The 16,061-nt window shown below is 40.3% G+C and overlaps 1 protein-coding gene across 1 annotated transcript in view; it reads right to left on the bottom strand.

Annotated features, from left to right (window-relative positions):
• The window catches only part of LOC122710696 (E3 ubiquitin-protein ligase MIB1), a 571,840-nt gene that overhangs the window by 515,943 nt on the left and 39,836 nt on the right, over positions 1–16,061 (bottom strand). The window lies entirely within an intron of this gene.

Genomic DNA, 16,061 nt, shown 5'->3' with positions numbered 1-16,061 from the left:
AGACAACAGCAACAACGCGGCGCAACCCGATCACAGAAGTGTGGATTACAATCAGTGGCTGAGAGTCGAGGGGCCACTCCGAGCTCGGAGAGATGGGAGGGAACGACGACGGAGTCGAAGCGGGTTGATTGCACCGCAAATATTGACGTGGCTAATTCTCCCTCCCCCTCCGGTTTACCTATCCAAGGTGACGAGCTACACTAATGAGGGCTTTAAGACGTCACCAAGACGCTTGGCAAACTCGTCGCGGCGACCTTTGAAAATTTCTTCACCGATCCGCCTCTTTGCCAACGCGGAGGAGGGGGGGGGAAAAATTTTGTTTAATCGGCGCTCGAATCGAGGGGGGGAAAATTAAACGCGGTTCTCAGTTCGTTCTGTGTACAAAAGTGTACACAGAATTGGATGGTTTTTTGGATTTGGGTTTCAGATTCATTAAGGATTCTCGAAAGATTTATTTACTTTGAAGGTTACTTTTAGTTACTAATCGCATCGTAACGATTTTCTAATAATTTTCGGATATATCGAGTCGAGAAGAGGAATTCCCCTTTTTTTCCTACGATCGTGACTCGTGACGATCTGAATTCCCGGTCGTGGCGCCATCTGTGAAAGAGCGTTCCTTCGTTTAGTTAAGAAGAATTGGGATCAGCGTTCCGAGAGTTTTATTTTATGCAATAATTTCGAGCGATGCGAGAAGCATCATTCGTTGCTTACCTGCTGTCACAGACTTTGTGTTAGAGACTCAGGTCTCTAATAAACAAGCCACACGAATAATTTATATACAATTCACAACTAAGAAATACATTTGTTCACGACTAGCCGACAGTCATATTATCCAAATTATCCAAATTAAAATATCCAAAATATACTATATAAATCAGTACTACTATTGTCAATACAATTATCAATACTTTTATTGCAGAACGATAATGACAGAAACAAATGAGACATCATTCTTGTGACCACCAGACTCGCATTACTAAAATACTGGAGTACACTTGATACGGCGCCTGAAAGAGATTTCGTTAGAGACACGCGTGGCAGTCAACGTGTTAACCAATGTACTACTGGATTATCCCTGGATTCTTTATCGGGATAATCTTATCTTTATCTTTATTCTTTATCGCGTCACGATCGACAAGAATTCCAATCAAGAAGGGAGAAAGGGAGAGAAGAGACTTCAAAAGTATGAGATAGCGAATCGAATCGAATCGAATCGAGCAACGAGAATCATCATCGTTCGTCACGAACACGTTCGAGAATTTTCGCTTTTGGAGAGAGGAGAGGAATTTTATATATATATATATACATTGGCGCGTCCGTCAGCTAGCAACTTGGCAACTCGGTTAATCGGCTTTCGGCCGATTCGCAAAGTACACGATGAATCGCCACGGCCACATCCCCCCTCCCCCGGCGGTAATCCTCGCGGCGGCAATTTATATTAATTAGCCCATTCGCCCGAACCGTTTCGTGTTCAACATAAATTAGCGGGGAGGGGGAGGAGTGGGGGAGGAGGAGGAGGGGGGTAATGATGAATGTCAGGTATAAACGTAACATTATGCGGCCAACTCGCGCGCGTCGTTGTCCAACCTGGCAGGTACGAGAGAGGCGCGATGCGCAACGCTAACGCATACACGCAACCCCCCTTCCCCCCCCTTCTGTGTGAAACGGCCTTTGTCGCGCGCCACCGCTACGTACACGTCCCGGCGTGAAATCAACGTGACACTTGCCCATCGTGATTACAATTTGACAACGCATCCACCGTGTTACGCTCCATGTTACGCGACGATGAAAATTTTGTTTTTTTTTTTTTTTNTTTTTTTCTTTTGGAAATTCGGAAAGGAGGATTGTTTTAGTTTAGTACTTTTTGGATGGTACTTTGGTTTGGTCAGGATCGTAGCTTGGTCCAAGATCGGGTTCGTTGATATAAATTTTTATGAAACGAAAGCTATTACGAGAGAGGTCTGTAAAAGGTAAATTAAAGGTTAAAAGAGGGGAAGCAATCAGAGCGTGAAAGAGAAAGAGGAAGAAATATATATATATATATATCGAAACATCGTAATGAGATAGTTTTTTACCAAATCGGAGTCCTTTGTTCGCGATTCGAAAGCACGAAACGAAGAAACAAGAAGAAGAAGAAGAAGAAGAGAGAGAAAAAATAGGAAGGGAAATTGGACTGGAGGGAATCCAATATACTGTTAAAATCATGGAATAAAGCAAATGAAATGAAACAACGGAGAGTAAAAAAAAAAAAAGAAAAAAAAAGGAGAAACGTCTTTTCGAAGTATACACACTCTTCACAGTTTCCACGATGGCATTACACGGGGATATCGTCGTGGAGATGCCTTTTCCCCAATGTCCTCCTCCCCTGGTAAATATGTTCGCTGTATCGGTAACAGCGGGGTCCTCCCAGACTCGGGAGGGAAGTTGGCCGAATCGTCTTGCTTGTTTAGCTCGTTCCTGTTATTGGTTAACCTATTCCATTAATTCTAGGGGAGAGCAGTTACTCGAAATGGGTTCCCTGTAGGAAGATTTTATCGGTCTTTCAAGAGATTAAACGGAGAAGAAGCAGCTCGAATAATGGCGGGATAAAATTATAAACGTGTATAGATTCGGATCATCAGAGTCGAAAGGTATGTCCACCATCGATTTTGCGATCCTCTGCAATTATTTCACGGGTAAATAAGTATCGTTGTAAAATCTACGAGTAATCATTATTATTGGATCGACGATTTCGATGATATATCCAGTTGCACAAAATATTTCCCAGAAAAGGGACGTTTCTCTCTCTCTCTCTCTCTCGAGAGAGAGAGAGAAGATTCTCGTATCGCTTTCTCAGAATCCTTCGAGGTTGCCTCTAAAAATCGAGCCTTCCGCATTCTCGATCTGGTTACATTCTCGATACGTGACGATTCTGTCAACTCTGGGGGAAGAAATCCCGAGAATCGTCGTCTTTTTATTCTGCGAAGTGACTCGACGGAGAAAAAGAGAAGAAAGAGAGAGAGAGAGAGAGAGAGAGAGAGAGAGAGAGAGAGAGAGAGAGAGAGAGAGAGAGAGAGAGAGAGGGAGAGGGAGGAAGGAAGCCGTTTTTGCATAATTCCGCCGAAACGTAGGAGAGATGTTCGCCCAACATTCCGCTCGCAGGACAAAATTTAATTTAGCAAACCGAGTCAAAAGGGGGTGGAGGGGCGGAGCGGGGCGCAGAATAGCGGTGGTCACAACAATAACTTTGGAAAACCGTGCCCTACCCCATCGCACGACCGCAACCACTCGTTGCTTATTGCTTCCAGTATTAACTCACCCCCTCCCCCTCACCGACTCACCCTTCGCCCAAAGGATCGTTCCTTTCTGGCAAAAACCTGAAACTTCATTCCGCGAAATAAGTTAATCTACGAGTTTCTTCTCGAGATTCTTTCAATTTTTTATCACCGTTTCTCCCCTTTCCTCCCTTTCCTTTTCGGCAAAATAGTAGCCAATTTTGGAAATATCCCCGGCTTCTCTGTCTGGAAAACTTGAACAACGACGACGACGACTTGGCGGCTAAAGTTTTCGAATTCCTCCGCATCCCTTTCGCTTCCGTTTTTCAATCCAGGAAACAGATTCTAGCTCCCGAGGATCGTCTTACAAGAGGAACCACTTAAAAGCTTGGTGGGAAGCTTTCCTCCAACTTTTCTCCAAAGTTGCAGCAAACAAAACTACGTAAAAAAAGTGTAAGACCATCATTGTGTATCGTCATCGCCATCATCATATCCGAAAAACCCTGTTCTTGGTCAACTCCAATTTCCAATCCACTCGAGATGTTGAATCGTTGCCTCGAAATCAATGTATACTCTTTCGATAATTTTTTTTTTTTTTAAATCTCGTCAATAAGATTCTATTCCATCCACTTCCATGGAAGATCCGTATTCAGCTAATTCTAAAATCAATTTCGCGGAGACGAATTCTCGAATTCTCGAATGTTCTTCCAAGTGTTTGCCCTGCCAGCGGTGAACAACGGTATCATCCATCAACTAGGCGGTTGGTTGGCTCGGCGTGCTGTTGTCAGTCGTTTCTGTATCACAGAGGTCCGCCGCGTACGGTCGGCGGACGGACCTCTGGCAAACTCGTCATCGTGTCAACGTCGATCAAACCATCAAAATATCATCGGAGTATCGGAGGAACGCCCGAAGCAACGAGCGCTATCATCCATCAGAGAATCTTTGTCACGTGTAAACGCCATTTCTCTTCGGTATCCGGTGGATCGATACTCCTGCGTCCTCTCTCTCTCTCTCTCTGTCTTTATATATATATGTTATCCGTCCGTCTATCTCTTGCGCTCGTTCGATTCAACTGCATATGTCGCCCAACATGCTCGCTAATTCGGCGCATTAATCAAGCATTGCTTATGGATACGGTTTAAGGAAGGCTCGCTTCGAATTGTAAATTTCGTTCGTCCGCCGCGTCGCCGACCGAAAACACAAATGAACCGTGACTGCGACGTGGCCCTCCCCCTCCTATTTTGCAATATCGATTGATTCATGGAGGTTAGACGCGCCGCCGTTTCGACGGCGGATCGCCCCGAAAGATGAAAAAGGAATCGAATGCAGCAGAAATTGAAATTGTTTTTCTCGAAATTGTTCCCTGGAAATAGAAATTTATAATACGATCTATGCACGCGTTCTCCGAATGTATCAGGGTAACATCAGGTAAGAAGTATTGAAATTGAAGGTTCGATCGTTTATCATTCGTCAAAAAACGATATCGTGGGATAATTTTGATTTCTCGTTTAGTTATATCGATAGTCGTAAAATTGAAGATTCGTAGGGGATGAATTATGTAAACGATATTTTGAAATAATTTTGGTCTCTCGGAAAGGTTAGCTAACGTCGTGGAAGTAAAATTGAAGATTCGAAGGGGATGATCTATCATTCCTCAAATTTAAAGTAACCTCAAAATGATAACCTCGTGGAATAATTTTGATTTATCTGGAAGGTTAATTATAACGTCACAGAAGTAAAATTGAAGATTTTAAAATTGAACGGGATGAATTATCTATCATTTTTCAAATTTAAAATAATCCCAAAATGTTATCTTGGAATAATTTTGATTTCTCAGGAAGATTAACTACAATTGTCATGGAAATAAAATTGAAGGTTCGTACGAGATGAATTATCTACCCTTTTGATTTTTCAGAAAGATTACAACTCGTTGTAGAAGTAAAATCGAAGATTCGAAAGGGATGGTCTATCATCCCTCAAATTTAATCTCAAAATGATATCCTGGAATAATTTTGGTCTCTCAGAAAGATTAGCTAACGTCATACAAGTAAAATTGAAGAATTATCCATCCTTTGATTTTTCAGAAAGATTAACTACAACTCTTCATAAGTTCATAAAATCAAAGATTCGTAGGAGATGAATTATCCATCTTTTGATTTTTCAGAAAGAGCTACACATCGTCGTTGAAGAAGTAAACTCGAGGATTCGAAACGAATGATCTATCATCCTTATCAAATTTAAAGTGATCTCGATATCGTGGAATAATTTTGATATCTAGTTACAACTTGGTCGTGGAAATAGAAATGCAATGAATTCCCCCATCCCCCCGCGCATTCGATTCGTTACATTCGAGCGCATCGATATTCGGAACGTCCATTCGATAAGAGGCACTCGAAAGAATCGCGGAAATCCCCTGTCTAGGAATCCCAGTTTCAAGATATACGCTCATAGGCCGCTTCTCAATCCTTCCGAAACAATGGCGGCCCATAAATCGCGGCGGGAGAGTGAAAAGCAATGAGATTGTTTGGAACGGATCTGTAACCCATTCGAGGTGGCAGCATGTGAAATATAAGTCAGAAACCAGATCGAGAAGCATTTCGCTCGAGTGGGTGGCGCCGCCGGCTCGCCGATACGGAAGAAACCGTGGCACCAACGAAAACGCTCCTCCTCCTCCTCCTCCTCCTCCTTCTAAATGCAACCTTGATACATTCCTCGGCAAGAATCCATCCGTAAAGAGGGCGGTGACGAAGCTAAAGTTAAAGGCAATCGTAACAATTTTTATTTCGTTCCAAATACTTCTTCATCTCTCTTACACCTTCCATTCGCTCATTTGCACGCATCCAAAAAAACAAATACTTATCAAACCACCGATCGTATCAAATCGAAGAAATCATGGATAAAATAAATAAAATCTCAATGGAGAAGAAATTGGAAGGCAAACTCTTCTTCCATTAACCCATTCATTCATTCGCATCAACCGATACATTGTCATACATCTGAAAAAAAGCAAATATTTATGAGACCAAGCGCATCCCCCACATAAGAATAAATATTCCGCTCGAGTGAAAGGAGAATCGAGAAGAAGAAGAAGAAGAAGAAGAAGAAGGAGAAGAGAGAAAGAGAGAAGCAAGCGGAAGGAGAGGGCAAGTTTGGCCAAGGAGCAAGAGGACTCGTCCCTTACGTCACCGACAGCCGAGGATCGGCCGATTCGTGGCGATGGTGGGCCACGGGGCGGTTCACGGGCTCCTGGACCGGCCATAACTCGCCACCGCCAGACAATTCATAAAGCGAGGGAAGGAGGGGAGGGAAGAAGCGTGGAAAGGCGGAAAGATATCTCGGGTGGTGGTTCTTTGGATGGGTTTGCGATGCCTCTGCCTGTGGAGTTTTGGGTGGAGTTTTACCGCCACCAAAGTGCTCTCTAAATTATTCTCTCGAGCGTCACGGAATGGAAAGGGTCCGGGGAAAATGGAGCCACGAGGGGAGGAGGCAGGGAAAAGAAGAATGAACGTCGGATACAGAAGCTTCGTCGCTTCCGGTCGCTCTCTCTCTCTCTCTCTTTCTTCCTCCCTCTTTCCCTCTCTCTCTACCTGCGCGAATTAATTTTCGGCCAACCAAGCCTCGGATGGAACGGAAAGTCTCTGCTCTGGAAAGTCTCCTCCGAGGAAATTTTCGCTGGGGATACTCTGGGAAAGATGATATACGTGTACGTCACGTCTAAGATATTTCGTCGAACGTAAGACAGAGAATCGGGATCGAGATCAGAGAGAATTGAAATTTAGGCGAAGGGAAAGGGAAGGTGATAAAATTGGAAAGTAATATTGGAGAGAATTGAGCAAACTCACGATTCCTTGGTGCCCAATCAGAGAATTTACGCAACGATTGGGCGGCAATATATCCAAGATTTATCCCACCGGTGTGAATAGGCTACGATCCCTAGTAGCTAGCTTACGGGCACGATTTACACGTCCATGCGTTTCTTGGTACCGGTCCAAACCGGATGTAATCCACTTCTCATTGTAACAATGAACGGGGCCGGGCCGCAACACCAATGACCATAGATCGGAATTAAATCTTATTCCGGAGACTATCAACGTGGTGTAAAGTAAGGTATAAGCGTATTTCTCCCGATAATACGCACGCAAATACGCGACGGTGGAATATCGACGTGGAAAATGAACTCGCAAAAAACAATTTCCATTTCCTCTATCTCCTCTACAAACATATTTAATTTAATTAATGAACTTATCGCGATTGTAAATCTTACGATACCGTACGAAAGAGGAGATTTTCGCTACAGAGGATTATCGCCGATTGATCCGTCGAAGCGGTTAAGAAGCGAGGCAAGTTTACCTACATCGAGGCTTACCTACATCGAGACTCCATCGCGGATCTCGGGCAAGGATTCTTAGGCGAGGAGGAGGCGAGTGGGAGAACTAGGAAGTGGTCGACTAGACGGTAGAATGCGAACGAGATTAAAGTATTTGCAACTGCAAGAACAACGCGTGGAGACCGTTAACTCGGCGAACACCTCTTTCGCCACGGTGAAAGTTTCTTCCCGTGGAGAAGTAGCGAAAAGTAGCGTGTTAACTGGAAGAAGAAACTGCAATCGAAAGAATATACATCGTTCTCGTTTAATCTTCCAAGTTGGGCGGGGGGAAAAAAAAAATTACAGCTCCAAGTTTTCGAAACTATTTTCTTTTCCGATTCTCGAAATGAAAATAAACCGAGAGCGCTAATTGAAAAGGAAACGGAAGACGCAATCGAAATTCGTCCAACGATGCATCGTAAAGGAAATAGACAGCTTGAATTGTACAGGATCTGATCGAAAATTCGTTGAAACGAGTGGAATTTATTACGAGGAACGCGTAAACTTTATTGTCGCCGACGAATTCAAAAAAATCAAAACGAATCAGAGCGAGAATTCTTTTTTCTTCGTTCCTTCTCGAAACGGATACGATATATGATAATTCGCCTCGGTATTGTCTCTGTGTAAATAAATTGTTATTCATCGAAGCATTAACAATTCCAATTAACAATATATATATAATGGATGTATAAATATATTCTTCGATGGCAAAGTTTAACTTTGAGAGAGTTGTAACGAAGAAAAAGAGAGAGGGGAAAAACGGGAGAAGCGCGTTTCATCTCGTTTCCAATTGCAGAGCTGTTCGTGCAACGCAACGACGACGATGCACGTTAATCCCGTTGGTCTTAGTTTCGTAATCCTCGAGTCGAGTTGATTTATGGAGCAGATACTCGAGAGATAACTCGAAGGCACGATAGGTCACATATTCTTAAGACGGTCTCGACGAGAGGAAACTGCGAGTCAGGCGAAATTTGTTTGTAATATATTCGGAGGAAAGTGCCGCGTCGTGACGAGTTTTCGAAGAGATGTGCCGATCGTAGAGTAGATTTAATTATGTACCAACGCTTGAACGTGATATTCGGGTAAGAAAATTTTAATAAATCTTTTCTTTTTTTTTTTTTTTTTTTTTTATCGGTTTTATTTATGTTTCGGATAAAAGCGAAATTATTGCCATAAAAACGTGAGAGAAACGAGAAATTTTTTTTCTTTTTTTTTTTTTTTTTTTTCGGTCGTGTACAGTGTTCTTTCCCATTTTATTTAAAAGTTATAGAGCATTTTCGAATCGAAAACGTCAATACGTATTATGTTTTACACACTACTGTAACAGGTACACACTTTGATTTATGGTATCTGGAATTTGAATGTTCGTTAGCGGAACGAATGCAACGGAATATTTATGGTCGACGCATACAATGATACCAGCACGTAACAGTTATAACACGAGAGGCGTTAAATCATCCATTGTAGAATGATTTGCTTCGAGCTATATATATATATATATGTATATATATATATATGGTATAAAACAAGGTTTCCATGCGACGTAACAATATTAAAATCATCCCATGTATTTATTTCCAATGTTTGAAAAAGCCTCTTATAAACGTATTCCATATTTTAAAATTATCAATTCACTTGTCTGATCACACCGAGTTACACTACTTGCACACGATCGTCTTACTCTATCCGATCATACTCTACTTGCTCGACTAATTCTACGGTCACGCTACTTACATTTCTTCAAGTTTCTAACTGTTGACGAAATGCAATATTTGAAAATACGTTTTATAAACGTATTCCATATTTTAAAATTGTCAATTCACTTGTCTAATCATATCGACTACTGTACTATTTACATCACACTACTTTATTGTACTCTACTTGCTCGACTAATTCTACGACCACACTACTTACAGTTCTAATTGTTGGGATAATTGTTGAGATACAAAGTTTGAAAAACCCTCTTATAAACGTATTCATATGTTAAAATTGTCCATTCACTTGTTTGATCATATCGGCTACTGTACTACTTGCATCACATTGTCTTACTCTATTATACTCTACTTGCTCGACTAATTCTACGACCACGCTACTTACAGTTCAAACTTCTAATTATTGACGAGATACAAAATTTGAAAAACCCTCTTATAAACGTATTCATATTTTAAAATTGTCAATTCATTTGCTTGATCATATCGACTACTATACTACTCGATCGTCTTACTCTACTTGCTCGACTAATTCTACGGTCACGCTACTTACATTTCTTCTGTTCTTCTTCAAGTTTCTAACTGCTGGCGAAATACAATATTTGAAAATATGTTTTATAAACGTATTCCATATTTTAAAATTGTTAATTCACATGTCTAATCATATCAATTATTATACTACTTGCATCACATTGTCTTACTTTATTATATTCTACTTTCTCGACTAATTCTACGACCACGCTACTTACAGTTCAAACTTCTAATTATTGACGAGATACAAAATTTGAAAAACCCTCTTATAAACGTATTCGTATTTTAAAATTGTCAATTCATTTGCTTGATCATATCGACTACTGTACTACTCGATCGTCTTACTCTACTTGTTCGACTAATTCTACGATCACGCTACTTATATTTCTTCTGTTCTTCTTCAAGTTTCTAACTGTTGACGAAATACAATATTTGAAAATACGTTTTATAAACGTATTCCATATTTTAAAATTGTTAATTCACATGTCTAATCATATCAATTATTATACTACTTGCATCACATTGTCTTACTTTATTATATTATTTATATTATTATTTATATTATATTTATTATTTATATTATATTATTATTATTATTTATATTCTACTTGCTCGACTAATTCTACGACCACGCTATTTACAGCTCAAACTTCTAATTATTGACGAGATACAAAGTTTGAAAAACCCTCTTATAAACGTATTCATATTTTAAAATTCACTTGTTTGATCATATCGACTACTGTACTACTTGCGCTCGATCGTCTTACTCTACTTGCTCGACGAATTCTACGGTCACGCTACTTACATTTCTTCGAGCTTCCGACTGTTAGCGAGATACGTCGTAAAAAAAAAAAAAGTGACATAGTCAGACAGGAGAGGAGAAGGAAGGGGAAAAAAGGATAACAGCTCCCATAAAACTGTCCGCATCTAAAATTCCCTCTCATCTCGAAAGAAATTCACATACTGAACGGCAGTAAACAAGGTATTATACGAAACAATCTTCTACATAAAAATACAAACGACTGTTGGAATAGTTTTTCAACTTTCTCGTCCTCTCCCCCCGATTAAACTTCCACCTAACGGCCCGTAAAACTTAATCCCTTCCGATGAGACAGTTCGTGCCATAGTCTAAACCCTACGTATCCATCGTATCCATTTGCAATCGCATTTTTTTAGTCTCGTATCGAGTGGAAAGAAGTCACTTAAGGGCGAAGATTACATTCTTGTATTAACCCTTTGAGCTTCCTTTTTTCGCTTGACCGAACTTAAAATGATTTCACGCACAAATTATAGTATATAAAAGTTTTAACGTATGAAAAAAGAAAATCAAATGTTAAAATAGTAAGAATAATATCGTTGTTTCGTGTTATATTTTAATATATATTTTAATAAAACAATTAAAAGATGGATCCTCGGTTTGTCAGGGCAAGTATCGCGATAAAATGTCGTTCGATGTCTTCCATTTTTCTTATTTCATTAAGAGCTCTCACATTCTATTATTCTTATTTTTCACCTTTTTATACCACATCTCTGTTTTCATCGCTATTTTCCTTCCCCCTATCGTCAATTTCTTAACGAATAGAAATAATTTCGTCATTCAATAAAAATCAAATTCATCTTCACTCCAACTAAACTCCAATTTCACTAACAATGCATATTTCATGCTTAAAACTCGAAAACTTTGAAAATAATATTTCTATCGACTGTCAAACTAAGATGTAGTCCGATCACGGTCTATAATTTGAGATAAAAAATATCTAGCCATTTATAAGATTTTTATAAGATTATACGTAAACAACTTAGAAAGCTTTATATTCTAAAAAAAATCAAACATAAATGAATACCGTCGTCGTTCTTTATTACCGCATTAATCCAAGCCGTGGAGCGTTAATTCTCTCGAATTAAGCAGAATCATCGACTATCGACGGATATCGGATAAAAAGCGAGCAATAACGAGAAAAAGATTCGAGGATGAAAATCGTTCGGATTAATTCGAGGAACAACGAGCATTCGTTTCGAGTTAACGAAAATGAAACAAGAGCTGCTTTAATTAATCGGATCGGGGGAGGTAATCGAGGAGGTAAAAAAAAAGGGGGGGAGGGAGTGGGAAAGAAAATAGAAGCGAGAGGAGGGGAAGAGGAAATTATTTCGGCGCGCGCAGCTCAGCGCAGCGAAACACAGCTAATTATGCGGATTGGACGTCACGTAGCTCGCAAATGGGCCAAAAATTGTTTCAATTACGTACGGCACGAGGCGCGTACGCGTTGTGCATTAGTCACGATGCATTTGGTAGCCGATTTCAATCTACGATACGAGCCCGATTAATACCGGGCCAGCGAATTAAAATCCTTTTGAATATCGAGGTAAACCCCCTCCCTCCCTTCCTCCCGGTAAAAGGCAATCCGCCTTTTATGATTTAATTGCTGCGACACGGTTCGTAAATCCTCGAAAGACGTTTTCGATCTCGTGGCAAAAACGTGATGTATTTACGGTGAAACAATTCATAATTAATTACATCGATACACATAGCATAGCAAATTTATCGACGCCGATTACCGATCCGTTCGGTCTCCATCTCCTCGTTAAATATTAAATTTTTATTCAAATTGTCCTTCCCCCTCTCTTCGTTGACCGAGAATTTCATCTCTCATCTTCTTTTTCTCTCCTTCTTCTTTTTCTTTTTCTCTCGAGTTGTTGTAATTGCACTCGATGCAAACTAAAAATTCCTTCTCAGCAAATGGGACACGAGAAACGAAACTTTCAAAGAAATTTCAAAGAAATACCAAAAACTTTCTCCGTTCCTCCTCCTAGAGTGGAAGAGTACAAGAGAAGAGTACTTACGAGAGCGGGAAGAGAAGAATTTCGATGAGAATTTTCTTGGCGATATTCGTGAAAAAAAAAAAAGAAGGGATGATTCAATAATTCAGAAGCAAAGATTTGAATGTTGTAATTGCACTCGATGCAAACTAAAAATTCCTTCTCAGCGAACGGGACACGAGAAACGAAACTTTCAAAGAAATTTCAAAGAAATACCAAAAACTTTCTCCGTTCTTCCTCCTAGAAGAGTACAATCTTACGAGAGAGAAGAATTTCGATGATATAAGATTTTCTTGACGATATTCGTGAAAAAAAAAAAAAAGAAGGGACGATTCAATAATTCAGAAGCAAAGATTTGAATGTTGTAATTGCACTCGACGCAAACTAAAAATTCCTTCTCAGCAAACGGGACACGAGAAACGAAACTTTCAAAGAAATTTCAAAGAAATACCAAAAACTTTCTCCGTTCCTCCTCCTAGAAGAGTACAATCTTACGAGAGAGAAGAATTTCGATGAGAATTTTCTTGACGATATTCGTGAAAAAAAAAAAAAAAGGAGGGATGATTCAATAATTCAGAAGCAAAGATTTGAATCGATCGCGCAGAGATAAAAGGAGGGGGGCATCGTGGAAGGTATATATATTCTTGGTCCATTTGGGAAATCGTGGCGGGTCCTATCTCTTCACGAGTGTCAATAACCAAAATAATACGCGATACATCAGAGGGCGAACGGAGGAGGAGACGGTGGCATGTTTATGGCTGTCAATGCGATGCCCCGAATGCCGCGAATCACTGGGCCGCCGGTGGTTGATTTATAACTCGCGTAAACTGCAAACCCCCGCAATCTCGAAAACTCTCAACGTCTCGCTCCGAGTTTTTCCTTTTTTCGGCCGGATTGCGTAACATCGAAAATATCGATCCTCCGCCTATCGCGGCTTATTACGAATTAAAAGTGTAGGAAAGGAATATTTCTCTGGAAATTTTTAATTTATTTTTGCTCTTTCTTTTCGCTCAGAAGAATATTATTACTTCGGATAGTAATATTCGGCACGTTAAATTTCTCGTTATTGGGGGTGGTTATCCCCAAGTTAACGCGTGATTACGTTGGAGGGCGTGGAAAGGTGCGTAATAAATCCTGTTCCGATTCCATTAAATCCAAAACTGGAAATATATTGACTGTCGAAACTTCCATAGGGGCTCAATAAAACATCTATAAATCCTTCGACGATCTCGAATAAATGGTGGAGAAACTGGAATCCGTCCGAATATTTGTTATTCGAGATCCGTCGAATCGAATCATTGCGGATCGGTAAAATCTCGTACGAAGATTTTCCATTTGTTGACCGAATTAAAAGGACAGCAATTAGAATGTGGACGAGACTCTGGCTATCAAAAATGGAAAAAGAGAGGAAGGAGAAATATATTTTGGGGAGCTAGACGGGATACTACTGCGGCCAGAATCATCGCCATTTCTCCATCGAGTGCCACGAGGTATTTGTCGGTTTAAACGCAAACCTAAGGTCACGTACAACTGTTTGCGAGTAATGTGAATCTTGGCCGGGTCCTTTGACCACGTCTCGGGACGTATATACTACGTCGTCTTTCTACTTGTCAAACACGTGTACTATCAAACACCGGGGTACACAGGGAACGACGCACGGAACGGAGCAGTTGTAACCGGAGTTACTGCTTGGCTATATTAACTCGGTACGTGAGTTGTGTATATTGCAGGAGGAGGGGGGAGGATCCTTGAATCACTATCCTATCTCGGCAACGGGGATGGACCAATGCTAGAAAAGGGTGGGGAGGGGAGAAAAGATCCTTCTTTCTTTCTTTTTCTTTTTTTCTTTTTCTTTTTTTTTTTTTTTTTTTTTTGGAAAAGGAAAGATGGTCGAAAGGGAGGAAGAGACGCGAGGCGAGTGGTTACGAAGAGGATAAAGAAAAATGGAATCGAAAAAAAGGACGATCGAGAGACGTGGGAGGAAAGTTGATTGAAAGGTAAAAAGGCGAAAGGCGATATTTTCTTGTATTACGAACGAAAATACAACGAAAGATTCAGAGAGGAGATTTTTCATGTTACGAATACGAATCGAAAGATACGGAATTAAAAAGTTGTTGGAGATTATCGTTCGATTCTTCGTTCTTCTTCTTCTTCTTCTTCTTCTTCGAGAAAGAGAGAGAGAGAAAGAGAAAAGAAGAAATTGCACACACACACACACACACATACGCGCGAGTACACATGCACACACATACGTGTCTAACATCGTCAAATATAACGCAGCATCCCTTGGTGAATCCTTGGTAACAAAATATGCCGAACAACCTTCTTGGAAAGTAGCATCGTTCAGCTTGCAACTTCCATCCCCCTGGTATTTTCTACGTGCAACGAGAATAAATCAACTTTCTTGCTCCTCCATGGAATAAGACAGTCTCGTGGAAATGGCAGCTATTTCTCTACTCGAATCGACAGTTTCTCGATTATTCGGTAAAAGATTATTCTTTATAAAAGCAAAACAAAAAAAAAAAAAGAACATCCCCTTTCGTCGACTTTAAAAAAAAAAAAAAAAAAAAAAAGGAAAACGACTCTAAAATAGTCGAGATAACACCGTGCGAAACGCACAGTCGCGGGTTATATAAATAATGCAAAATTCCGTTCGAGCTACTTGCATGCAATTTAAACGTAATCTTCCCCATCTTAATTGCATCCCCAAGCGCACAAAAGATCTATAATATTAATAATAAGGATTATCTATCTAGTCCATGCTCGTTAAGAAGGCCGTTAAAGGCAATCGGTAGTGGCTGGGTTCGGGAAGCACTGCTGCGGAGTTCGGGCTTCCCCAAAAGATAAGCCGCCACGTTAAATTGCAGGTAAGTCGTTTCAACGAACGCCAACCTGCATACGTAATTTTCGCTCTATCGCTCTAGCGGAGGACAATGGGGGAGGGAGTGTGCACGTGCGACCAGAAACTTCGTAAACTCTTCTCTGCATCGCCGCGGATCACCGAAGAGTAGTTCGTTTCAAAATAATCCAACTTTCGACTTTTATATATATATATATATATATCGATACGTGTTCTCTCGATTTTGCTTCTGGAAAAAAATCATCTTATTCGAGAACTTCTTCTCGATTTCGATTCCAAGAGATCTCCAAGAATTTTCTAATTTCCTTTCTCGTATTTATTATCTCGCCCGAGAGTTTTACGCGGGAAATTTAAATATCGGCAATCTCATCGAAAGTGGAAATACACTCACGCAACAAATCCACTTACCACTTACGTTATATTAAACAACGAAACCGTTTTGCATAAACGACGAGTAGAAAGATATACTCAAATTTCTAATCAATTTCGAAACGCTCGAAACATTATCCAACGTTATCCCTCCG

Source organism: Apis laboriosa, unplaced genomic scaffold (assembly GCF_014066325.1).
Source record: "Apis laboriosa isolate Shangri-la unplaced genomic scaffold, ASM1406632v1 scaffold10_cov145, whole genome shotgun sequence".
NCBI classification, from domain to species: domain Eukaryota; kingdom Metazoa; phylum Arthropoda; class Insecta; order Hymenoptera; family Apidae; genus Apis; species Apis laboriosa.
Note: the sequence above shows the minus strand (reverse complement) of the source record. Positions and strands in the feature narration are given on the sequence as shown.